This window comes from Theropithecus gelada, chromosome 8 (genome assembly GCF_003255815.1).
Source record: "Theropithecus gelada isolate Dixy chromosome 8, Tgel_1.0, whole genome shotgun sequence".
Taxonomy (NCBI): Eukaryota; Metazoa; Chordata; class Mammalia; order Primates; family Cercopithecidae; genus Theropithecus; species Theropithecus gelada.
In genome coordinates this window covers 68,969,035-68,996,682 of record NC_037676.1, presented here as the reverse complement: position 1 = coordinate 68,996,682, position 27,648 = coordinate 68,969,035, and the positions used below count along the sequence as shown (strand labels likewise).

The 27,648-nt window shown below is 42.8% G+C and overlaps 1 protein-coding gene across 1 annotated transcript in view; it reads right to left on the bottom strand.

Moving 5' to 3' along the window:
- LOC112630067 (serine/threonine-protein kinase Sgk3) overlaps positions 1-27,648 on the bottom strand; it is a 191,998-nt gene that overhangs the window by 152,591 nt on the left and 11,759 nt on the right. The window contains exon 2 of the mRNA XM_025394128.1: positions 26,989-27,298. The gene's annotated coding sequence lies outside the window, so the exon portion shown is untranslated. The remainder of the gene's footprint in view (positions 1-26,988; positions 27,299-27,648) is intronic.

The window sequence follows — 27,648 nt, the reverse complement described above, 5'->3', positions numbered from 1 at the left end:
GTTAGAAAAACGCAGGCCAGTAGTGGTGGCTTTTATGCCTATAATCCCAGCAGTTTGGGAGGCCGACATGGGAGGATCCCTTAAGCCCAGGAGTTTGAGACCATCCTGGGTAACAAAGTGAGACCCCTCCCCATCTCTATAAAAAAAATTAGCTGAGTATGGTGGTGCACACCTGTAGTCCCTGCTACTTGGCAGGCTGAGGTGGGAGGATCACTTAAGCTCAGGAGGTCAAGGCTTCAGTGAGCTATGATTGCCCCACTGCAGTCCAACATGGGCAACAGAGGGAGACACTGTGTTTAAAAACAACAACCAAAAAAACCCTCAGTGGCCGAGCACGCTGGCTCACACCTGTAATCCCAGTACTTTGGGAGGCCAAGGCAGGCAGATCACCTGAGGTCAGGAGTTTGAGACCAGCCTGACCAATATGATGAAACCCCGTCTCTACTAAAAATACAAAAATTAGTCAGGCATGGTGGCATGCGCCTGTAATCCCAGCTACTCGGGAGGCTGAGACAGGAGAATCGCTTGAACCTGGGAGGTAGAGGTTGCAGTGAGCTGAGATGGTGCCATTGCACTCCAGCCTGGGCAACAAGAGCAAAACTCTGTCTGAAAAAAAAAAAAAACAACCCTCAGTTGGGCAGGTGCAGTGGCTGACACCTGTAATCCCAGCACTTTGGGAGGCCGAGGCAAGCGGATCACTTGAGGTCAGGAGTTTGAGACCAGAGTGGCCAACATGGTGAAGCCCTGTCTCTACTAAAAATACAAAAATTAGCTGGGCATGATGGTGGGCACCTATAATCCCAGCTACTTGGGAGGTTGAGGCAGGAGAATCGCTTGAACCCGGGAGGGGGCGGTTGCAGTGAGTCAAGATTGTGCCACTGTACCCCAACTGGGTGACAGAGCAAGACTCTATCTCAACAACAACAACAAAAAAACAAAAACAAAAAAACACCTGATGGGAACTGAAATTGAGAGCAATTAATGCCTCTTTAGCACAGAGCAGAATTAACTTGCTTCTTTGATTCAGAAAATGGTTCAGCATGTGTTCGTTTTGTCGGGTGGGGGTATAGGTGTATAGGTGGGAGGCCCAAAGCTGAAAATCATTTCTTGGGCCAAATTAGCCAAGTTCAAACTCAAAACTGAAATGCTTGAAGTTCAAGTGTGTTTCATAACAGGGAGGAAACTATTTTAAAACAAGACTACATTAGGATCAAATATAAGGCTTTTCAGATCACAGGACTTTCTCACTTTCTATATTGGACTCATGAGAAAAGCCAAGGGGAAGTGTTAGGAGATCAGAACCTTAAACTGCTAGCATCAGCTTTTTGATAAAAAGTAGCTAGAAATTATTTTCAATTTCCTGGCTGGGTGCGGTGGCTCACGCCTGTAATCCCAGCACTTTGGGAGGCCGAGGCGGGCAGATCACGAGGTCAGGAGATCAAGACCATCTTGGCTAACACAGTGAAACCCCATCTCTACTAAAAATACAAAAAAAAAAAAAAAAAAAAAAAAATTAGCCAGGCGTCGTGGCAGGCACCTGTAGTCCCAGCTACTCAGAGGCTGAGGCAGCAGAATGGTGTGGACCCAGGAGGCGGAGCTTGCAGTGAGCCGAGATTGCGCCACTGCACTCCAGCCTGGGCAACAGAGCGAGACTCCGTCTCAAAAAAATAAAAAATAAAAAATAAAAATAAATTTCCCTAAGACCATTAATTATCTAAAATAATATTATTATACTTTCCTATTAGGGAAATCTCATTGTCTTCTAATCTAGTTTTTATGAGTATAAAGAATAAAACATAAATCATTCATTTTTCTCTCTTTTTTTCTGTATCTCATTTAGTCTATTATGTACATAAAATAAAAGTCTGTTAATAGTTGACGATAACTTATTTACATAAGTCATGTCAGCAGTTTCTATGTCCAGAGGATCATAATAGTGTAGGTGGACTAAACCTGCTAGGTGGACTTTGAAGATAACTATTATTTCAGTTGCTTATCAGTAGAGAATAATAGCTTTTCTTAAACACTGTTCATTTGGTGACTCAGTTATTTACTTCTATTATGTGCAATTAATGATTGAACCTATTTCAAATGCAAGGGCTTAATAGCTTCTGGCATAAAGAGATGCGTTGCTGTTATTTCCTTAACAAATTCTCTAAGGAATCTGGGTCTGGCCCAACCAGATGTGTCAAAGACTTAAGTAGACCTGAAGGAATTATAACTCTTCATACACAAGAAGACTCTTAAATTCCCCTAAGTTTTTTAAGATAAACAACCCCAGTTCTTTTAACTTTTTCTCTCATTTTTTTTTAATGTTTTACGACTCTCATAGGAGTTTTTCCCAAATTTTCTCCATGTTTTCTTTAGATTTTAGAGGAGATGCCCAGTATGAACCATGGAATTCTATAAAGGATCAAGTAAGTCCCAAGTATCATGGAATGCAGTGGTGCGATCTCAGCTCACTTCGACCTCCACTTCCTGGGTTTAAGCAATTCTCCTGCCTCAGCCTCCCAAGTAGCTGGGAATACAGGCACCTGCCACCATGCTGGGCTAATTTTTGTATTTTTAATAGAGACAGAGTTTCACTATGTTGGTCAGGCTACTCTTGAACTCCTGACCTCAGGTGATCTGCCTGCCTTGGCCTCCCAAAGTGCTGGGGTTACAGGCGTGAGCCACCGCACCTGGCCAGTTCACACTCTTACAATGCAGCCTTGTATTAATCTTACATTTAAAATTACATTTCAAAAAAATTACATTTCATCATTATCAGATTTTAAAATCTAAACTTGGCCTCCTTTTATTTCTCAAATTATATTTAGGAAGTTGTTTTGATTATCCTATGTAATTCCTCTGCATCTGTTTTGCTGAAACTGTATTTCTCCTGGATAATTTTAAATTTCTTCATATTTGCTAAGGCAAATGGTATTGAAAGTGGAGAGTGGACATCCAAAGGGTGCTCAAGGCAATCTACTACAAGTTCAGAAAGAACAGAAAGAAAATATTGCAACATCCATTTGTTTTCTCTAAAAAGTAAGAAACAGACCAGGTTGGCTCATGCCTGAAATCCCAGCACTTTGGGAGGCTAAGGCAGGCAGATCACTTGAGCTCAGGAGTTCAAGACCAACCTGGGCAACATGATGATACGCCGTCTCTACAAAAACATAAAACTTAGCCGGGCGTGATGGTGTGCATCTGTAATCCCAGCTACTCAGAATGCTGAGGTAGGAGGACGGCTTGAGTCTGGGAAACGGAGGTTGCCTTGAGCCAAGATCACACCATTGCACTCCAGCCTGGGTGACAGAGTGAAATCCTGTCTAAAAAGAAAGAAAGAAAAAAATTAAGCTTTATTATTTAACATAAATGTGACACTGGGCCGGGCGCGGTGGCTCAAGCCTGTAATCCCAGCACTTTGGGAGGCCGAGACGGGCGGATCACGAGGTCAGGAGATCGAGACCATCCTGGCTAACACGATGAAACCCCGTCTCTACCAAAAGATACAAAAAACTAGCCGGGCGTGGTGGCGGGCACCTGTAGTCCCAGCTACTCCGGAGGCTGAGGCAGGAGAATGGCGTGAACCCGGGAGGCGGAGCTTGCAGTGAGCCGAGATCCGGCCACTGCAATCCAGCCTGGGCGACAGAGCGAGACTCCGTCTCAAAAAAAAAAAAAAAAAAAATAAATAAATAAATAAATAAATAAATGTGACACTGGCATGCTCATACAGTCCTTTGTCAGTTATGTCAGAGGTGTGCTGTGTGAGGTAACTTGAGAAGGACAGACTTTCCACAATTGAAAGGGTTGACTGGGTGCCCTAGTTCATCCACAATCAGTATTGCAGTTTTGTGTAGTACAGGACATCATTGATGTGGTTAATTTTGTAAAACTAAATCCCTTCAATAGAATCTGCATAATACTTTATGCTGAGATGGGGAGTGATTGTGAAAACTTTTTATTTTCTAGCAAAGTATTCAAGATACTCGAAGTGAAAAGCACAGATCCTGGACACACACTGCCTAGGTTCTGACCACAGTTCTGCCATCACCAGCCATGTAATCCCAGGAAAATGATTTACCTCTCTGAGGTTCAGTTTCTTCATCTGTGGAATGGAGATAATAGTATCTACTGCATTGAATTGTTCTGGGGATGAAGTGAGTTGATACATATGTATATAAAAATCTCTTAGTATAATATCTACTACCAAGAACAGATTTACACAAGCTCTGGTTGTTATTACTTAAAAGAGTATTTGACTATCAAGAAGAATTATGCATTTTCGCTGACAAAAAATATAAGTGATTCAGATTTCTTTACCTTTTCTGTGATAATCCCTGTGGGTTATATTCTATGTAGAGGATATTAAACACACATATTTTCTTTTCTTTTCTTTTCTTTTTTTTTGAGACAGAGTTTTGCTCCTGTTGCCCAGGCTGGAATGCAATGGCGTGATCTTGGCTCACCGAAACCTCAGCCTCCTGGGTTCAAATTATTCTCCTGCCCTCAACCTCCTGAGTAGCTAAGATTACAGGCATGTGCCACCCCGCCTGGCTTATTTTGTGTTTTTATTAGAGATAAGATTTCGCCATGTTAGTCAGGTTGGTTTTGAACTCCTGACCTCAGGTGATCTGCGCACCTCGGCCTCCCGAAGTGCTGGGGTTACAGATGTGAGCCACCGTGCTCGGCCGCACATTTTCTTTTAAGGTAAAGTTTTAGCAATGAGTGAGAGATTAACTTCCTTCCTTCCCACTCCCTTTAGTGTAGATGGGTTTTGAAATAAACACTTTGGAGAGAGTGTCTTGGAAATATTTCCATCAGTATGTGACTTTGTTGCATGGGAAACTGTGTGTATGTGTGTGTGTCCTATTAAAACTCTAATATATACATTGCACTGGAATTTTTGAAACACAATTTTCTACTTGTTTAAACATTTTCCAATTAATGCATTTCAGTGGGTCTTAAAATTTATTTGTTGAAAAAATAAAAGGCAGTGTCTTTAAATTCATTTACAGGAATTCCTGACTGAGGCTGGGCACAGTGGCTCATGCCTGTAATCCCAGCACTTTGGGAGGCTGAGTAGGGGTGGATCACTTGAGCCCAGGAGTTTGAGGCCAGCCTGGGCAACGCAGCGAGACCCCATCTCTATTAAAGAGAAAGAGAGAGAGAGAGAGAGAGGGGAAGGAGAGAAAGAGGGGAGGGAGGGAGGGAGGGAGGAAGGAAGGAAGGAAGGAAGGAAGGAAGGAAGGAAGGAAGGAAGGAAGGAAGGAAGGAAGGAAGGAAGGAAGGAAGGAAGGGCGGGCGAGGGAGGGAGGGAGGGAAGGAAGGAAGGAATTATTGACAGCAGAGAGAATGGAAATGTACTAGTCAAACTTCAACAAAAACCTTTACAGAACTGGATGATGGGACTGAAACAGAAAATGAGTACTTTAATAGATATAGCCAATAAGAGTGCATCTCTTCCATTTAAATCTAAATATCTTTATGAAATATCTTTTCAGCTATGACAGCCATTAAAGTGAAGTATTAGAATAACTAAACTTAAAATTAGACTTTCTAATGGCTGTATCACAAAGTGTTACATCAAGATTTTTTTTTTTTTTAATTGAGACGGAGTCTTGCTCTGTCGCCCAGGCTGGAGTGCAGTGGCACGATCTCGGCTCACTGCAAGCTCTGCCTCCTGGGTTCACACCATTCTCCTGCCTCAGCCTCCCGAGTAGCTGGGACTACAAGTGCCTGCCACCACGCCTAGCTAATTTTTCGTATTTTTAGTAGAGACAGGGTTTCACTGTGTTAGCCAGATGGTCTCAATCTCCCGACCTCGTGATCCGTATGCCTTGGCCTCCCAAAGTGCTGGCATGAGCCACCGTGCCAGGCCAAATCAATATTTTTTAAAACTAATAAAGTAAAATCAAGTGAAACCAAAGGCTTTTTTTTTTTTTGAAACTGACTTTTGCTCTTGTCCAGGATGGAGTGCAATGGCGCGATCTCAGCTCACTGCAACCTCCACCTCCCGGGTTCAAGTAATTCTCCTGTCTCAGCCTCCTAAGTAGCTGGGATTACAGGCATGCACCACCACACCTGGCTAATTTATTTATTTATTATTATTTTTTGAGACAGAGTGTCACTCTGTTGCCCAGGCTAGAGTGCAGTGGCACGATCTTGGTTCACTGCAACCTCCACCAAATGGGTTCAAGCGATTCTCCTGCCTCAGCCTCCCAAGTAGCTGGGATTACAGGTGCCCATCATCACGCCCAGCTAATTTTTGTATTTTTTAGTAGAGAAGGGGTTTCACCATCTTGGCCAGGCTGGTCTTGAACACTTGACCTCATGATCCACCCGTCTCAGCCTCCCAAAGTGCTGGGATTATAGGCGTGAGCCACTGCACACAGCCTTTTTTTTTTTTTTTTTTTTTTTTTGAGATGGAGTCTCACTCTGTTTTCCAGGCTGGAGTGCAGTGGTGCAATCTTGGCTCATCGCAACCTCCACCTCCTGGGTTCAAGCAATTCTCCTGCCTCAGCCTCCCAAGTAGTTGGGATTACAGGTGTATGCCACCATGCCCAGCTAATTTTTTGTATTTTTAGTAGAGATGGGGTGTCACCATGTTGGCCAGCCTGGTCTCAAACTCCTGACCTCACGTGATCCACCTGCCTCAGCCTCCCAAAATGATGGGATTACAGGCGTGAGCCACCTCACCTGGCTGCAAAAAGGCTTTTATTTTATTTATTTATTTTGAGACGGAGTGTCACTCTGTCGCCAGGCTGGAGTGCAGTGGCATAGTCTCGGCTCACTGCAACCTCCACCTCTGGGATTCAAGCGATTCTCCTGCCTCAGCCTTCCGAGTAGCTGGGACTACAGGTGCCTGCCACCACACCCGGCTAATTTTTTGTATTTTAGTAGAGACGGGGTTTTACCATGTTGGCCAGGATGGTCTCAATGTCCTGACTGCGTAATCCACCCACCTCGGCCTCCCAAAGTGCTGGGATTTACAGGCCTGAGCCACCGTGCCTGGCCAAAAAGGCTTTTATACTATTAATAAAATACTATTAGGCCGGGCGCGGTGACTCATGCCTGTAATTTCAGCACTTTGGGAGGCCAAGGTGGGTGGATCACGAGGTCAGGAGTTCGAGGCCGGCCTGGTCAGCACGGTGAAACTCCATCTTTACTAAAACTACGAAAATTAGCCTGGCGTGGTGACAGGCGCCTGTAATCCCAGCTACTTGGGAGGCTGAGGCAGGAGAATGGCTTGAACCCAGGAGGCAGAGGTTGCAGTGAGGTGAGATCATGCCATTGCACTCCAGCCTGGGTGACAGAGCGAGACTCCATCTCAAAAAAAAAAAAAAAAAAAAAAAAATACTATTAAGGCCAGGTACAGCGACGCACACCTGTAATCCCAGTACTTTGGGAGGCTGCAGTGGGTGGATTTCTTGAGGCTAGGAGTTCAAGACCAGCCTGGGCAACACATCGAGACTCCATCTCTACAAAAAAAAAAAAAAAAAAAAAGGCTGGGGCCGGGTGTGGTGGCTCACACCTATAATCCCAGCACTTTGGGAGGCCAAGGCAGGTGGATCACTTGAGCTTAGGAGTTCGAGACCAGCCTTGGCAACATCGTGAAATTCTGTCTCGACCAAAAATAGAAAACATTAGCCAGGTGTGGTGACACATGCCTGTAGTCCCAGGTACTTGGGAGTCTGAGGTGGGAGGATCACTTGAACCTGGAGGCAGAGGTTGCAGTGAGCTGAGATCACACCACTGCACTCCACCCTGAGTGACAGAGTGAGACCCTGTCTCAATAAAGAAAAAAAAAAAATTGGCCAGCTATGGTGGTGCAGGCCTGTTAGCTACCCAGGAGGCTGAGGCAGGAGGATCACTAGCCCAGGAGTTTAAGGCTGCAGTGAAGTGAGCTATGATGGCACAACTGCACTCCAGCCTATGTGACAGAGTAAGACCTCATCTCTAAAACTGAAAATTGGCCGGGCACGGTGGCTCAAGCCTGTAATCCCAGCACTTTGGGAGGCCGAGACAGGCGGATCACGAGGTCAGGAGATCGAGACCATCCTGGCTAACGCGGTGAAACCCCGTCTCTACTAAAAAATACAAAAAACTAGCTGGGCGAGGTGGCGGGCGCCTGTAGTCCCAGCTACTCGGGAGGCTGAGGCAGGAGAATGGCGTAAACCCAGGAGGCGGAGCTTGCAGTGAGCTGAGATCCGGCCACTGCACTCCAGCCTGGGTGACAGAGTGAGACTCTGTCTCAAAAAAAAAAAAATATATATATATATATATATGTGTGTGTGTGTGTGTGTGTGTGTGTGTGTGTGTGTGTATATATATATATATATATATATATTCCTTCTTCCAATAACTATTTGTCCAGTACCTAGTATGTGCCAGGTACTGTGCTACGCTCAGAGAGGTAAAATTTTAAAATATCACCATGCTCAAATGGCACTTTATAACATTGTTGGGTACTGGGGTTTAATACCTGGGTCATCAAATAATCTATACAACAAATCCCCAGGACATGAGTTTATCTATGTAACAAACCTTCACATGTACCTCCTCCCCTGACTCCACTCCCAGGCCTTTTTTTTTTTTTTTTTTTTTTGATACAGTGTCTCTCTTTGTCTCCCATGCTGGAGTGCAGTGGCATGATCTTGTCTCACTGGAGCCTCAGTTTCCTGGACTCAAGTAATCCGTCCACCTCAGTCTCCTGGGTAGCTGGGACTACAGGTGTACACTACAACACCCAGCTAATCCAGGCCTTTAAATAGCTAATAATCTGCTAGGGATTGGAATTTGAATCTGAATCTGGCCATCTGAATAGGCACTTAGTTTTTATATAGTTTAAATGAGCCACTTATGATGTCTCTTCTAGATATCTGCAAGGTGCTTTTATGACAGTCATGTGCAGATTTCCTCTGCAAAGCCCTGTGTTAAGACATAAGGTACAAGGCACAAAGATACACTGTGTTTGTCAGAGATTTTATTTTATTTTATTTTATTATTTATTTATTTATTTATTGAGACAGAGTTTCGCTCTTGTTGCCCAGACTGGAGTGCAATGGCACGATCTCAGCTCACTGCAACCTCTGCCTCCCGGGTTCAAGCAATTCTCCCGCCTCAGCCTCCTGAGTAGCTGTAGCTTGGACTGCAGCATGCGCCACCACGTCCAGCTAATTTTGTATTTTTAGTAAAGATGGGGTTTCTCCATGTTGGGCAGGCTGGTCTCGAGTTCCCGACTTCAGGTGATCCACCCACCCTGGCCTCCCAAAATGCTGGGATGACAGGTGTGAGTCACCACGCCTGGCCTTATAGGGGATTTTAAATCCTTGGTATAAAATGATGAAAAGTGAAAAAAGCACCTTAATTTTTTCCTTATACTATGTGGATTGCTTCTACTATTGAATGTATTCCTGAGTACATTACATTTCTGTTGCACCATTTCTGCTTTGTGCTGTTTCTTTATACCTGGTACCATACTGTTTGAAAGTTTTACAGGCATTTTATTTGGCTGCAACCACCTCTTTCGGATTTCATCTCATTACTTGCTATTTCAACACCTATTGGGATAGATTTCTGCTATCTATCTGCTGAGATAAATCATTTCCTTGCTACTTATTGCACTGAAAAACAATCATCTGAAGAATAGGTAGAGGAAAATACTGCAGACAACTAAGATCAGGGAAATGAAAATTCTCTATGCCTAAAATGGAATCATCTACCTCTCCCTAAATAGCAATGAAAAAGTGGTGATTTGAGGTATTTAAGGCAAGAGACTGGACCACGTTATTTCCTGGGGTCATGTTTACTTTTAAAGTCTGCAAATAAGCAAACTCAAAGCTCACAGTCCTAGGAAGAACTTAGACCCATTTGGTTTCTTTCTTTCTTTTCATTTTTTTTTTTTTTTTTTTTTTGAGATGGAGTTTTTGCTCTTGTTGCCCAGGCTGGAGTGCAATGGCACGATCTCAGCTCACAGCAACCTCCGTTTCCTGGGTTCAAGGGATTCTCCTGCTTCAGCCTCCCAAGTAGCTGGGATTACAGGTATGTGCCACTACGCCCGGCTAATTTTGTATTTTTAGTAGAGACGGGGTTTGTACATGTTGGTCAGGCTGGTCTCGAACTCCCGACCTCAGATGATCCGCCCGCCTTGGCCTCCCAAAGTGCTGGGATTACAGGCGTGAGCCACCATGCCTAGGCAGCGTTTGGTTTCTTAAAAGCAAGCAATACTAACAGTTTACAAATGTAGGGCATAGGATAAAAAGTAAAAAATAATTACCAAAAATCTGTGATCATATAAAATTCAATTCAAAAAAATATAAGCTGCACATTAAGGCAGTTTTGTTATTCAGAAAGACAACATGTTTATTTAAATTTTAACTGATTCATAGTCCTTGAACTATTCTTCCCACAAAAACAAAGAATCCAATTTTCATTATATTAATCTTTTTTCTTGGAAAATAGAAAAATACAATTTGAATCAATTTCAGCATAGCACAGTGATGAAGAATATGGCTTTAAACAGCCTGGGGTTCAAATCTCACTCTGCTGCTTACCAGCCCTGCCCCAGACACATTTCCTAACTTTCTTTTTTTTTGAGATGGAGTCTCACTTTGTTGCCCAGGCTGGAGTGCAGTGGCGCGATCTTGGCTCACTGAACCTCTGCCTCCCGGGTTCAAGCCATTCTCGTGCCTCCCCTGGCACAAGTAGCCTGGATTTCAGATGCATGCCATCAAGCCTGGTTAATTTTTGTATTTTTAGTAGAGACGGGGTTTTGCCATGAAAGCCAGGCTGGTCTTGAACTCCTGACCTCAGGTGATTTGGCCTCCCAAGGTGTTGGGATTACAGGCATGAGTCGCCGCGCCTGGCCACATTTCCTAACTTTCTTAGCCTTAGTTTTCTCATTTGTAAATGTAACTCTTACTTTATAGGGTTGTGAGGTTTAAGTGAAATAAACCCATAGTAAGAAAATAATTCATGGTAAAATTTAAAATTTTATACCAACTACTGTGTAAGATACATTATACAGTAGTTCCCCTTATCTGCGATTTCACTTTCCACAGTTTCAGTTACCCATGGTCAACTGTGGTCCAAAAATATTAAATGGAACATTTCAGAAATAAACCCTTCATAAGTTTTGAATTGCACGCCATTCTGAGTAGTGTGATGAAATCTTGTGCCATCCCACTCTGTCCTGCCCTGAATGTGAATCATTCCTTTGTCCAGTATATTCATGGTATGTACAATGCCTGCCCTATACAATGTGATTGTATGGGAGAATACATAGTATAGGTAGGAGGTTTGGTACTATCTGCAGCTTCAGGCATCCACTAGGGGTCTTGAATGTATCCCCTGCAGATAAGGGGAACCGTTATGTAAATGACATATATAAAATATATACCCATCTTTTAGGCAGATCGATGGCTTCCTGAAGATGTCCATGTTCTCATTCCCAGAAGTTGTGAATGCATTACATTACATAGCAAAGAATAAAGGTTGCAGATAGAATTGAGTTTTCTAATCGGCTAACCTTAAGATAGAATATCTTTGGTGGGTTGAACATAATCACAAGGGTCCTCAAAAGTAGAAGAGGGGTTCGTGCCTATAGTCCCAGCTGCTAGGAAGATCGCCTGAGCTCAGGAGTTTGAAGATGCAACGAGATATGATTGTGATACTGCACTCCAGCCTGGGCAACACAGTGAGAGCCTGTCTCTTTGTTTGTTTTTTTGAGACGGACTCTCACTCTGTCGCCAGGCTGGAGTGCAGTGGCGTGACCTTGGCTCACTGCAACCTCTGCCTCCCGAGTTCAAGCAATTCTCCTGCCTCAGCCTCCCGAGTAGCTGGGACTACAGGCATGTGCCACCACGCCCCGCTAATTTTTGTATTTTTAGTAGAGATGGGGCTTCACAGTGTTGGCCAGGATGTTCTCCATCTCTTGACTTGTGATCCGCCCTCCTCAGCCTCCCAAAGTGTTGGGATTACAGGCGTGAGTCACTGCGCCTGGCCGATCCTGTCTTTAAAGAAAAACAAAACAAAAAAGAACACTAAAACACAAAGATGGGCGCGGTGGCTTATGACTGTAATCCCAGCACTTTGGGAGGCTGAGGCAGGCGGATCTTCTGAGGTCAGGAGTTCAAGAGCAGCTTGACCAACATGGTGAAACCCCGTCTCTACTAAAAATACAAAATTAGCTGGGAATGGTGGCACATGCCTGTAATCTCAGCTACTAGGGAGGCTGAGGCAGGAGAATTGCTTGAACCCGGAAGGCGGAGGTTGCAGTGAGCCAAGGTCAGGCCATTGCACTCCAGCCTGGGCAACAAGAGTGAAACTGTCTTTAAAAAACACAGTGGGCCAGGTGCCATGGCTCACGCCTGTAATCCCAGCACTTTGGGAGGCCAAGACTGACAGAATGCTTGAGCTCAGGTGTCCCAGACCAGCCTGGGCAACATGGCAAAACCTCATCTCTACAAAAAATACAAAAAAAAAAAAAAAAAAAAAAAAGCTGGATGTGGTGGCATCCATGCCTGTAGTCCCAGCTACTCAGGAGGCTGATTGAGAGGATCACCTGAGCCCAAGGAGGTTGAGGCTGCAGCGAGCCATGATCAGGTCACTGCACTCCAACCTGGGCAAACTGGAAGAGGGAAGCAATAAAAGAAGAGTCAGAGCAGAGCGAGACTCCGTCTCAAAAAAAAAAAAAAAAAAAAAAGAGTCAGAGAAGGAGATGTGACTATGAAAGAATAGTCAGCGAGATGCAACGTTGCGGGGTTTGAAGGTGGACAGCAGGGCCACAGTCAAGGAATGTAGGTGGCCTCTAGAAGCTGGAAAAGGCAAAGAAATGGATTTACTCCTAGAGCCTCCAAAAGAGGAGCACAGTCCTGCCAAGTCCAGTGAAACCCATGTCAGACTTGTAACCTACAGAAATGTATGGTAATAAATTTGTGTTGTTTTAAGCCTCTGAGTTTGTGGTAATTTATTACGGCAGCAAATAGAAAACAAATTAGGGCCAGGCATGGTGGCTCACGCCTATAATCCCCGCACTTTGAGAGGTCGAGGCGGGTGGATCACCTGAGGTCAGGAGTTTGAGACCAGCCTCACCAGCATGGAGAAACCCTGTCTCTACTAAAAATACAAAATTAGCTGGGCGTGGTAGCACATGCCTGTAATACCAGCCACTCAGGAGACTGTGAATTGTATATAGGGTGTCATCTTCACCATCGTGATTTTCCCCCAGCAAAGCTCTGCAACACTGATATAGCCATGGAGGAGGCAGACAGCTGGATTGAACCTGGCTTGGGAAAGTTTAAGAAAAGGACAATGGAGTAAAGGAAGGGAGCCCAAGAGGGGACCATGCCGTTTACACTTCCCAGGAAAGGAGGAGGTGACAGACAGAAAGGAAAGGCCAAGGGCATGGGGGACTTGCACAGGTAAAGAATGAGGTTGACAAAAACTTATTACACACGATCACACCATTACCAATATTTTACATTTTAAAATACACTGCAAGATTCAAAGATAGACTATTTTTAAAAATAGACTTTTTAAAAGCAGTTTTAGCTTCACAGTAAAACTGAGAAGGTACAGAGATTTCCCACTTACTCCTTGCCCCCACACAAGCACAGCCTCCCTGATTATCAATATCTGCACGCAAGTGGTACATTTGTTGCAACTGATAAACCTACATTGAAACATCTTTATCACCCAAAGTCCATGGTTTACAGTATGGTTCTCTCTTGGTGTTGTACATTCTGTGAGTTTTAACAAGTGTATAATGATATATCTGTTGTTATAGTATCATACAGAACAGTTTCACTTTTTGTGTGTGTACATGTGGAACAGGTTCTCCCTCTGTCTCTCAAGCTCAAGTGCAGCAGCTCAATCATAGCTCACTGCAGCCTTGACCTCCTGGGCTCAAGCAATCCTCCCACCTCAGCCTCCCAAGTAGCTGGGACTACAGGTGCATGCTGCCATGCCCAGCTAATTTTTGTATTTTTTGTAGAGAGGAGGTTTCACCATGTTTCTGTGGCTGGCCTCCAACTTCTGAGCTCAAGCAATCCACCTGCCTCAGCCTACCAAAGTGTTGGGATTACAGATGTGAGCCACCGCGTCTGGCTTAGTTTTGCTATCTTAAAAATCCTGTATGTTTCACCTATTCATCCCTCCCTCCGACCAACCTCTGTTCTTTTTATTGTCGCCATAGTTTTGCCTTTTTCATAGTGTCATGTAGTTAGCATCATACAGCATGTAGGCTTTTCAGATTGGTCTCTTTCACTTAGCAACATGCATTTAAGTTGTTTCCCTGCATCTTATCATGGCTTGCTAGTTCATTTCTTTTTAGTGCCAAAAATATTTCATTGTATGGATGGACCATAGTTTATTTATCCATTCACCTAGGGTAGGACATCTTGGTTGCTGCCAATTTGGCTATTATAAATAAAGAAACTGCTATAAACATTCATGGGTAGGTTTTTGCAGACAAACCATTTTTGAATACATAGTCTGAATATAGATGCAAATTTTCTCAATCAAATCCTAACAAGTCAAGTATAGCACACTGAATCAAAGTGTATATCAATATGACCAGAAGAGTTTATCCTTCAAAAACATAATAAAGCAATAAAAACTATAATATTATGTTAGGAATAAAAAGCTCTTTAAATTGATGATCTCAACAAATGTTTTGAGGAATTAAACTGTTTGAGCATCTCCATTATCTCTTTGCCCCATCCATTCCTAGCCCTTAACACAGTCAGCGTGATACAGTGGGTCAATAGACTCTGTAGCAATGTTGTTTGTATTTCTTTTTATTTTCCCTTTTTTTTGTTGAGATGGAGTCTCGCTGTTGCCCAGGCTGGAGTGCAGTGGCATGATCTCGGCTCACTGCAACCTCCACCTCCTGGGTTCAAGCAATTCTCGTGCCTCAGTCTCCTAAGTAGCTGGGATTACAGGCACATGCCACCAAGCCTGGCTAATTTTTTTTTTTTTTTTTTTTTTTTAGACGGAGTCTCGCTGTATGGCCCAGCCTGGAGTACGGTGGTGTGATCTCAGCTCACTGCAACCTCCGCCTCCCAGGTTCAAGTGATTCTCCTGCTTCAGCCTCCTGAGTAGCTGGGACTACAGGCGTGTGCCACCATACCTGCTAATTTTATTTTGTATTTTTAGTAGAGACGGGGTTTCACCATGTTAGCCAGGATGGTCTTGATCTCATGACCTCATGATCTGCCCGCCTCGGCTTCCCAAAGTGCTGGGATTACAGATGTGAGCCACCACACCTGGCCTAATTTTTGTATTTTTAATAAAGATGGGGTTTCACCGTGTTGGCCAGGTTGGTCTCGAACTCCTGACCTCAGGTGATCTGCCCACCTCAGCCTCCCAAAGTGCTGGCATTACAGGCATAAGCTACCATGCCCAGCTGTTTGTATTTGTTTCTGTTTGAATAACGGGGCTCTGACACTTAAGAACTGACTGATTTGGGCAAGTTACTTAACATCTTTGTGCATCTTCTTCCCCATCTATAAAACAGGGGCTTTTAATAGTACTTACTTCATGGATTAAATGAGTTTATATCTATAAACTCTTAGAATAATACCTGGAACATACATGTTTGTTAAATAAAATGTATAATATGTATGTGGATCACATGAGTGAATGCTGGTCTTGAAGGGCTGTATGCAATTCTGTTAAAGTTGTCTTGCTGAGTCAAACTGTCAGGTCTGTGATTTGATTTTATGCTACTTATAGGTCAAAAAGCTAGCCTGTTCCTGGTTTGTGAATGCTGGAGAAAGACAGGAGACATCTATGCCGGAGAAAAAGAACTTTTTTTTTTTTTTTTTTTTGAGACGGAGTCCCGCTCTGTCGCCCAGGCTGGAGTGCAGTGGCGCGATCTCGGCTCACTGCAAGCTCCACCTCCCAGGTTCACGCCATTCTCCCGCCTCAGCCTCCGAGTAGCTGGGACTACAGGCGCCCGCCACCACGCCCGGCTAGTTTTTTGTATTTTTAGTAGAGACAGGGTTTCACCATGTTAGCCAGGATGGTCTCGATCTCCTGACCTCGTGATCCACCCGCCTCGGCCTCCCAAAGTGCTGGGATTACAGGCTTGAGCCACCGCGCCCGGCCCAAAAGAACTTTATTATTCACAGCGCAGGGAAAAAAAAAAAAAAAGCCATGCCCATCAGAATGTTTGTATCAGTTTCTCTTGCCCTCAAGTCCCAAGTTCCACAGGGGTGACATGCATGGACACAGACAGTGGGTTTGCATTGCAGCTAACGAACAACAATAATCTTGGAGAATTCACTGCTATTATAACAAGCAGTGAGATTGCTTTTTGTCCCAGAGAGAGATGTTACCTCATTCCTCAAGATTGCTCACTGAAAACACAACCATAAGAAATGGCTTGGGTCAAGCATAGTGTGGCTGAAAGCCTGTAAGGTGGCCCTTAATGGTTCTTGCCTGCTGTAATTCCTCCAGTTGAATGTGGGTGAGTTTATTGACTCACTTCTAACTAACTGAGTACGACACAAGAGATGAGAAGTTGCTTTAGAGATGAGGTTATAAAGACTGTGGCTTCTGTGTTGGGCATCATCTCATCAGCTGCCATGTTGCAAGCTGCCTCGTGGATGGACCTGCATGTCTAGCCAACAGTCAGTGAGGACCTGTGGCCCACCAACAGCTACATGAGAGATCATCTCAAGCCTCGAGGTGACAACAGCTCCAGCCCACACCCTGATTGTATCTTGTGAGAGACCCTGAGCCAGAGGCACCCAGCTAAACTGCATCCAGATTCCTGACCCACAGAAACTGTCAGAAAATAAATGTTGTTTTAAGCCCCTATGTTTTAGGGTAATTTGTTGCACAGTAATAGATAATAAAAGGAGCCAGGGCTTGCATTCTTGACATTCTAAGGCCAGACATGCAGGGACACAGAGACCCATAGATAACCATCTTCCAACAACAGGGTAAAACTAGAACCTTAGAGCTCAGAAATGCCATCTTCCCAGAAGAGGGCTGAAAAGCTTAGGGCCCACCATCTAGGTAGGAAGCAGATACTGAGCCTGGAAACTGGAATTTAGAAGAAAGCTGGAACTGGTCTTACCAATCTTGGAGCTGGTTTTTGAAGAATTTAGCTTGCTTGAGGACATTATGCAGGTTAGGAAAAGGTGACTTCTGCTTTGTGCACATAGTGGGAAGCAAAGTAGAGAGGAATCCTTTTACGGTGTCAAATGCTGAAATGTCTACCCTGCATTTAGTGAACCGAATTATCTAGTTGTATATTACTTCCTGTACTCTTTGCATTGTTTGCCTGGAGCCCTTTGTAAAGTTTTTATTTTTATATTTTTGTTTTGAGACAGAGTCTCACTCTGTTGCCCAGGCTGGAGTGCAGTGGCGCGACCTCAGCTCACTGCAACCTCTGCCCCCTGGGCTCAAGCAATTCTCCTGCCTCAGTTTCCCAAGTAGCTGGGATTACAGGCATGCGCTACCACTCCCGGCTAATTTTTGTATTTTTAGTAGAGATGGGGTTTTACCATGTTGGCCAGGCTAGTCTCAAACTTCTGACCTCAAGTGATCCACCTGCCTCGGCCTCACAAAGTGTTGGGATTACAGGCGTGAGCCACCCCGCTCAGCCTGTTAAAGTTTTTTAAAAGTCCCTTGTTTCATCTGTACTTCAGGAAATGAGTCAAATGCTTGAGCCTCAATAATAAAGGGGAAACAGTGCCCCCTGGAGGTCATAGTGGCAATGCCCAGGGACCCCAAGAGAGAAGGGAAGCCAGTGTAGGCATGGGAGATGGCAGGCAGCAGAGTTCTTTACAAATGCTGAGAAAATATTTTATAAAACTGAAAATATTTTTTATTTAAAGCCTTTAATAAATTGGTATAGGAATTTTAATAAATTAGTGTGGAAGTTTTCTTTCTTAACACAATAGAAAGCTTTTTGTTTTCCCCACGGAGAGTTGACTTTACACTTAATGGAGGACCAGACAGTATGATAATGAAGAACATGGGCTTTGGAATTTGACAGGTCTTCCTTTTGTTAATAGCATGTCTTTGGGCAAGTTGATAAATCTGTCTGAGACTATTTCTTTATCTGTAAAATGAGGATATCTTATTGGGTCATAGTGAGGATTAAATGAGATTTAGCACCTGAAAGCACTCAATGTTTGATAGCTGTTATTATTAGTTACTATTACTACTATAACATTAACAAGATAAGGATGTTCCATATAACAACAAATACCTAATACACTGTAATATGTGCTGGCAGTAGAATTTTCAAATGAGAAGTTGTTACAGAAGATGTAAGTTAGAATAATTAGAGGAAAGGAGGAATTAGAGAGCAAGAAGACCCAAGGCTATTTAAGAAGGTATGAGGAAAAACAGAATCCTTAAAAACTTTCTATCCAATATGTAAACTGCATTCTAACAAATACATAATTAACACCATTAGTCTATTGGGTAAGTGGCCAAAGGAGATGAAAAAGCAATTTAAAAAGTATGTTATCAGGCAGCCTACTTATTAGTTAAGAAATGAGGCCAGGTGCAGTAGCTCATGCCTGTAATCCCAGCACTGTAGGAGGCTGAGGTGGTGGATCACCTGAGGTCAGGAGTTCAAGACCAGCATGACCAACATGGTGAAACACCATCTTTACTAAATATACAAAAATTAGCCAGGCGTGGTGGCGGGTGCCTGTAGTCCCAGCTACTCGGGAGGCTGAGGCAGGAGAATCGCTTGAACCCAGGAGGTGGAGGTTGCAGTGAGCCAAGATTGCAACATGGCACTTAAGCCTGAAGGACAAGAGCGAAATTCTGCTAAAAAAAAAAAAAAAAAAAAAAAGGCCGGGCGCGGTGGCTCAAGCCTGTAATCCCAGCACTTTGGGAGGCCGAGACGGGCGGATCACGAGGTCAGAAGATCGAGACCATCCTGGCTAACACGGTGAAACCCCGTCTCTACTAAAAAAAATACAAAAAACTAGCTGGGCGAGGTGGCGGGCGTCTTAGTCCCAGCTACTCGGGAGGCGGAGGCAGGAGAATGGCGTAAACCCAGGAGGCGGAGCTTGCAGTGAGCTGAGATCGCGCCACTGCACTCCAGCCTGGGCGACAGAGCGAGACTCCGTCTCAAAAAAAAAAAAAAAAAATTAAAAAAAATAAATAAATAAATAAATAAAAGAAAAAGAAAGAAATGCAACATAAAGTCTCATGTCTCATGTACCTTTTAAAGTTTCAAAACATAATGAAAAATGAAAATAGGCCGGGTGCGGTGGCTCATGCCTGTAATCCCAGGACTTTGGGAGGCTGAGGTGGGCGGATCACCTGAGGTCAGGAGTTCAAGACCAGCCTGACCAACATGGAGAAACTCTATCTCTACTAAAAATACAAAATTTGCCGGGGTGGTGGCACATGTCTGTAATCCCAGCTACTCGGGAGGCTGAGGCAGGAGAATCGCTTGAACCCGGGAGGTGGAGGTTGCAGTGAGCCAAGATCGTGCCATTGCACTCCAGCCTCGGCAGCAAGAGCAAAACTCCGTCTCAAAAAGAAAAAAAAAGAAAAAAAGAAAAAAAAGAAAATAATTGGTATTGGGGAAGACATAGGAAGAGGCATTGACCTTGGAACATGACATACTTGACTGCCTATTACCAGCTGTGAGAGCCAGTGTAAGTTACCTCCCCTCTCTGTGCCTCAGTTTCCTTATCTGTATACATGAGAAAGTTTAAAAATATGTTAAAAATCCCATTTATAATAATCACAACTATAAAATATCCTGAAACAAAATTAATAAGAAATGTTAAAACCCATTTAAAAAGGGAAGTATCTTCACATTGACCTATAAATTATGTGCCATTTTTATTAAAAATCCAAATGGCAATTAAGTTGATTCTCTAGTTTATTTGGAAGCAAATGTTTGAAAATAGGCCGGGCACAGTGGCTCGCTCTGTAATCCCAGCACTTTTGGAGGCGGAGGCAGGCAGATCACGAGGTCAGGAGATTGAGACCATCCTGGCTAACACGGTGAAACCCCATCTCTACTAAAAATATAAAAAATTAGCCAGGCATGGTGGCGGGCCCCTGTAGTTCCAGCTACTTGGGAGGCTGAGAGGCAGGAGAATCGCTTGAACCCGGGAGGCAGAGCTTGCAGTGAGCCGAGATTGCTCCACTGCACTCCAGCCTGGGCGACAGAGTGAGACTCTGTCTCAAAAAAAAAAAAAAAAAAAAAAAAAGTTTGAAAAACAACTGACAAAATAAGACTTGGCCTATGAGATATTAAAAAGAACTGTGAAACTACATTGTAAGCAGGGCAGATCGGTACTGACCAGGAAAAGACAAGTGGAGCAGAACGGTACTGACCAGGAAAAGACAAGTGGAGCAGTGGAGTGGAACAGAATCCACAAAATAAATCAAGTTCATACATTTAAGATTTCATACATGCTCAAAGTAGCACTTTAGATCAATGGGGAAAGACTGGCTTATTTAATAAACAGCACCAGGATAACTGGCTATGATGTTTTCTGGCTCTTTGAGTGCCAATTCAATTAAATGAAACACTTATCTAGTTCTTACTACATTAAAAGTTCTATGCTAAGCACAGGAAGTTAGACAGATAAATAATGTGATCCCTACTCAAGAAACCTATATTTTAGGGGAAGGTATATATTTGTATACAAGCACATATAATACAAGGCAGGATATGAGGAATCCAAAGAGCTATGGGAACACTAATTATGAGAGTGACTAATTATCAGTGACTAATTATCAGTGAAGATGCGGGGAGGTCATCCACTGACTAGTCAATTCATCCCAGACACTACGTCAAGGTTCTGGATGTATTGACGGCCAGTGTCTGTCCAGCCTGCTCCTCTAAACACGTATCTACTATAGGGATCAAGGAGGAATGGCTGAAGTCATAGTAAATGGCTACTTGACAATTCAAGGATCCTGGCTCCTAACCCTCTTTCATCTCAAAGTAACTAATGTGTCTCTGTAAAATGCCTCCTAGTTTAAGGCCTGATCCAATAAACACACCCAGAATTACCCAAGCTAAATTTTTAATTCACTGTCTCAAACACAAAGAAATGATAAATGCTTGAGGTGACAGATACTCCATTTACTGTGATGTGATTATTACACATTGGATATTATGGCTCAGAAAAGTTAAATGATTTCTCTAGTGTCATAGAGCTGGCAAGTGGTAGAATCAGGATTAAGCCCAGAATGTATGAGCACAAATTCAATGGGAGATAAAAACCCCATTTTTATAAATATACACTGGCTTTGAATCATCAAATCAGTAAATAATTCAAAATGATTAACATTAGATGGATATTTTAAAATCATTTTATTTTGTAATAATATTCATGCACTACAACCCATTGAAGAAACAAAGCCAAAAATCCCAGTGATATAATTCTAGTTCCTGCAGGTAGCAAGACTCTCTACTCCATTGACAACAGTGGCCAATTACAGCCAACCAAAGTCATCCTTCTTGGTGAAGACAGACACTGGGTTGAAGAACACATGTGTTATTTGGTCATGGCTCCTTCTATATATCCTCAAAGTGGAAACAAACTTGTTTTTACTGATGCTACCTTCATTTCAACTATTTTTAGTTTTCTAATTTCTGAAGTGAAGACTGAGGTTAGCAAACTGAAGTATCATCTTAATGTTTTTTTAAAATGTCTGAGAAACCGTGTGCTATTTTTAGATTCAGTTAACTTAACAACAGTTGACAAATCATAGTAAGCAGGTCAAGCACCTGAGAAGACTGGATGATAAATTAAAACACTATGCATGGCTGGGCGTGGTGGCTCACGCCTGTCATCCCAGCACTTTGGGAGGCTGAGATGGGCAGATTGCCTGAGGTAAGGAGTTTGAGACCAGCCTGGCCAACATGGTGAAACCTGACTCTACTAAAAATACAAAAATTAGCTGGACATGGTGGCACGCCTGTAATCTCAGCTACTTGGGAGGCTGGGGCAGGAGAATTGCTTGAACCTGGGAGGCAGAAGTTGCAGTGAGCTGAGATCATGCCATTGCACTGTATACAGCCTGGGTGACAAAAGCAAAGCTCTGTCTCCAAACAAACAAACAAACAAACAAACAACACTAAGCACAAGCATTCTTATTAATGTGCAATAAGCATTCTTATTAAACAATGTGCAATATGTGTGCCAAGTAGGAAGTTTTTATGGTTCACTGGACTGGACTGTATGCCAGATACTTCAAAGAACATTTCAAAGTGATAATCTGACTTGCTGAAGTTTAAAGTTAAGCCTCAAACACCATAGTTTGTCCTTTTTAAAAAAAATTTATGAATTTTTGTTATTTGTAATAGTATTGAGACTTTTATAGGACAATTAATTCAGTTTCTATGAGTCAATAACATACATTTTCTAAAGAGAGTGAAAGTAAAAAGGAGGGGAAAAAAGCAGTGTCCTGGATTAAAAGAGAACTAAAAGATCTAACAACCAAATGCATTGTGTGGACCTTAGTGAGATCCTGATTCAAATGAATCAACTGTAAAAAGACATTTTTGACATAATCAAGGATATCTGGTTATGGAATTGATATTAGATATTACTAATAAATTATTAGTTTAATGAACATGGCTTTGTAGTACGTAAGAAAATGTTCATATCTTAGAGATGGATCCTTGATTAATGAAGGAACAAAATTACACAATATTTAGGATTTGCTTTAAAATATTACAGCATAGAAAAAAAAGTCAGGTGATGTGAATATTGGCAAACGAGAATTATTGAATCAAAGTCATGGATGTTTATTGTGCTATTCTCTTATGTAAGTTTGACTTTTTCAAAATCAAAAGTTTTTAACAAAATACTCAAAACATTCAAAGAAGGGGAGGGAGTTATGGTTATAACAGTAGACCTTCCAGACTTATGAGGTGGCTATGGTGGTCACCATGAACTGTGTAAACAATTCTTTTTTTTTTTTTTTTTTGAGATGGAGTCTCACTTTGTCGCCCAGGCTAAAGTACAGTGGCGTGATCTCAGCTCACTGCAACCTCCGCCTCCCAGGTTCAAGTGATTCTCCTGCCTCAGCTTCCTGAGTAGCTGGGACTATAGGCGTGTGTCACCACACAAGATAATTTTTGCATTTTTAATAGGGATGGGGTTTTACCATCTTGGCCAGGCTGGTCTCGAACTCCTGACCTCAAGTGATCCACCCATCTCAACCTTCAAAAATTCTTGGATTACAGGCGTGAGCCACCACATCCGGCTCCTGCTTCCACTCTTGACCCTCTGTAGTCATTCTCTACCTACTAGCTATAGCTGTATTTAAGACCATAAATCCAGTCATCTCATTCTTTTCTTTTTCTTTTTTTTTTTCCCAAGATGGAGTTTCACTCTTATTTGCCCAGGTTGGAGTGCAATGGCATGATCTTGGCTCACTGCAACCTCCGCCTCCTGGGTTCAGGTGATTCTCCTGCCTCAGCCTCCCAAGTAGCTGGGATTACAGGCATGCACTACCATGCCTGGTTAATTTTGTATTTTTTAGTAGAGACAGGGTTTCACCATGGTGGTCAAGCTTGTTTTGAACTCCTGACCTCAGGTGATCCACCCACCTCAGTTTCCCAAAGTGCTGGGATTACAGGTGTGAGCCACTGCACCTGGCCTCACTCTTTTCCTAAAACCCTTCAATGGATTCCCATTCCTGGAACACAATCCAAAGCTCTCCTGTGGCTCATGTAGCCCTCTGGGAGCTAGCCCCTGTCTTTTGGACACCACCTGGTTGCATGTGCTCTAGCTTCGTGGCTTCTTTCAGAGCTTAGTGGCCAAGGTCTGCCCTGGTCCGTGACCCTCTGAGAGCCGGTTGGGATGTTACTCTTGGCACACCCTTCCCCACTTATTGTTTTTTCCCTTATAGAGTCCAGCTCTCTATCCTCTAGCAATTTATTTGTTTCATGTCTCCACTCTTCTGAAATCTCCATGTGTATTTTGTTTACCACTGTACAGCCAACAGTATTCAATATTTAATCAGTTAAGAAACATTTCTCTTCAAGCTTCCGGTCCCATAAGTATCAGGTGAATATTGAAATGTAGTTTTGAAATGTTAAAAACAGGGAATTTGGTGACTATTGTCCAAAAAATTGGCCTAAACTTCTGAGGAATTAGTGTTGAGAGAACAGAAGAGGCATTTTGAGAGAAGAAATATCAGAGGGCAGCAAGTGATGATTAGACTGCAGTGCAAAAGCTTACAAAAGGGGAGATGGCAATGCCACTGTGATTCTCTGTCTGTTTGAATTCATTAATCTCTATGTCCCTGTGATGCCCTTTCTGCTCAGTCAGTGCCCAGACTTCTGTCTGAATTCTCTGCTGTGCAGTGAAGCACAGCTCTCACTCACAGGAAGGATCAGGAGACAGGATCCAGATGACTGGCCTGGACCTCTCACTCCCACGCCGGGAGACACAGTTGGTAGGAGACATGCAAAAACAGACATATCACAATCACAGGGAGGTTTTAATGAACTTATCTAAAGATTGAGAGCACAAACATACAAAATATGAACAAGACAGTTAACAAATTTGAGCTATTGGATTTATATAAAACTATACATTCATATTATTATTTTAAAAATTTGACACTGCATGGTTCTTATGATGCAACAGGCACTGGTTGTAAGTGCTTTACACTTATTAACTCATTTAAAGAACTGAAGAGTGCACATTCTTTCTTACATTATACAGAACATTTATAAAAGTGGTCATGTACTGGGTCAAAAAGCAAGTCTCAACAGACACCAAAAAATCAGTATCTATAGATCTTATCACATGTAGTAAAAGGACAAAAACACATTAGAAAGCAGTTTCCTTGACAAAGGAAGAAACAGACAGGGAGAGCAGGAGATGGGTGCAGAGGTGAAGTTTTAGCTCTACCTAAAATGCTTTAGAAGGAAGGAAGGAAGGACAGGAAAGAAGCAGGGAGAGAGAGGAGAGGAGAGGGGAGGGGAGGGGAGGAGAGGGGAAGAGGAGGAGAGGGGAGAGGAGGAGAGGGGAGAGGAGAGAAGGAGGAAGGGAAGAAAAGAGAAGAAAAATCCAAATGGAAGGATATTCTGCAAAAGTAACTGGCCTAGGCCGGGCGCAGTGGCTCACGCCTGTAATCCCAGCACTTAGGGAGGCCGAGTTGGGCTGACTGTGTGAGCTCAGGAGGTCAAGACCACCCCTGGGCAACACAGTGAAACTCATCTCTACTAAAATACAAAAAATTAGCCTGGCGTGGTGGCAGGCACCTGTAGTCCCAGCTACTTGGGAGGCTGAGGCAGGAGACTCGCTTGAACCCGGAAGGCAGTGGTTGCAGTGAGCCGAGATCGCACCACTGCACTCCAGCCTGGGCAACAGACTGAGACTCCATCTCAAAAAGGAAAAAAAAACCCAAAAAAACTGGCCTGTATTTTTATAAAATGTCAATGTCATGAAAGATAAAGCCAGACTGAGGAAGTGTTCAGCGTGAAGGAGACTAAAGATACACAACAGAGTGTAATGCATAATCCAGGATTTTCTTTTACTATAAATGAGACAGACATAATCCAGAAATAATTTTAGTACATTATTAGGACAACTGGTGAAATCTGAATAAGGTATGTAGATTAAAGTATTGTATCAATGTTAGTTTCCCAGATTTTGATAACTGTTCCATGGTTGTGTAAGAGAATATCCTTATTTTTAGAAAATTAGGACTGGCGTATTTAGGAGGAAACAGTCATCATGTATGCAAATTTCTCCTAAATGGTTCAGAAAAATATAACCAGCAAATGTAATATCGAGAGACAAGGATAAAGCAAATGTGGGAAAATATTAACATTTGGGAAACTGTGGAAGGTATATGGGAATTCTTTGTAATAAAAAGAATTTTTCTTTTTCTTTTTTCTTTTTTTTTTTTTTTTGAGGCAGGGTCTTCCTCTGTCACCCAGGCTTCAGCCTCAACTCCCCTGGGCTCAGGTTATCCTCTTGCCTCAGCTTCCTGAGTAGCTGGGACTACAGGCATGCACCACCATGGTTGGCTAATTATTTTTTTATTTGTTTTTAGTAGAGACGAGGTCTTACTATGTTGCCCAGGCAAGTCTCGAACTGCTGGGTTCAAGTAATTTACCCACTTTGGCCTCCAAAGTGCTGGGATTACAGGCATGAGCCATCACACCTGGCCAATTTTTCTGAAAGTCTGAAATTAAGTCAAAATTTTGAAAAAGTTACAGCAATTATGGCAATCTCAATTATGGGTAAATGTGTGTCACATTATCTTCTTTACATTTTAAGTATTTCATAATTTCAAAATAAAAAAAACTCAAGCAGAGCAAATTGTTTGTAAGAGGAAACCTCAGAAGAGATGAGGCAGTTGTCAGCTGGTAGAAGGTTCCCTTTCAAGAAACTGAAACTGGGTGCCAGGTGGCTGCAGAGGGGGTGAGAGCTTAGCCCCCACCTCTCCACTGGAGCCTAGTGACCCCATGCAGATAACAACCTGCCCAACTTTTCAGCCCTGACCTGGCATATTTATCTATAACTGGCAGTTCTTCTCTGACAGGATAGATTAATAAGCATTAAAACACATCCAAAATTTATGTACCTATTGTTCATGCAGGTATGCTAGTGTTGTTCAGTCAGCATTTCTAAGACATTCATTGTAAACAAAGCACTGAATTAGACAGAAGAGATGAACAGAAAGATAAACAAGACCTGGCCAAATGTTGCCCCAAATTTATACCTGATCGGAGACAGGAAGGGCCTTGAGTGCCTGTGTGTCAGTGGTGATACTATTCACTTTCATTTTTTTTCTGCCACATTTCATTTTCATACCAATTCTGGTTAGTAGGTTTCATTTATTCTCATTTTACAGATGAGAAAGACCTGAGACGTTAGCTTGCCAAAAATTACTCAACTACTAAATGACAAAGCCAAGAGTATCATGTCCGAGCTAACATGTCTGACTCCAGAGTTCATGTTCTCTCCTTATCATCATATTTTATAAGTCACAAAAACATGAATACAGCAAAATTTCACTTACTCAACACTCCTGGGGATGAGTCATGCTGGACAGATGAGTAAGTGAAAGGCCATCCTCAGAGAAATATTATTCAAAACCTTCCAAGGTCTCTCTGGAGCAGAGAAGACTCCAGAAGCCTTTGGACAGTCTTTTCCTCCCTGTGGTTCTTTTCCTCTTGGGCTTCTGGGATTTCAAACTCGGCACATCTGGTCTCTCGGAGACACATCCTCCCTAAAAGCTCCAGCAGAAGATGGCCAAAGAGCCCTTTTGCCTTTTCTGCTTCCCCAAAGCACAAATGAGAGACTGATAAATTCAGAAATAATTCTAATACCTACAAAATGAGAACAAAATAGGAAATACTTAAAAGCAGTCAGGTTTTCAAAGCACAGCTTTCTGATACTCACCCAGTCCTCTATCTTAAAACAATACCCCTTGGTTCTAGAGGGTGTGACAGCTATGCAGGTCTGTTTCTCATTTGTCAGCATTTTGCTATCTCCTGGCCAAGCAGCTGTCAGTATTTATCTTGTCCATAGTCCTAGATATGGGTCTAATGATTCATTCTACTTCCATATGTAACCTCCCTGAATTTTAGCTTTGTCATCTGTATAAAAAGGGAATAAAAATATCTAACTCATAAAGACCAAATGGGGAAACCATGTACGCATATCACAAGCGGTAAGC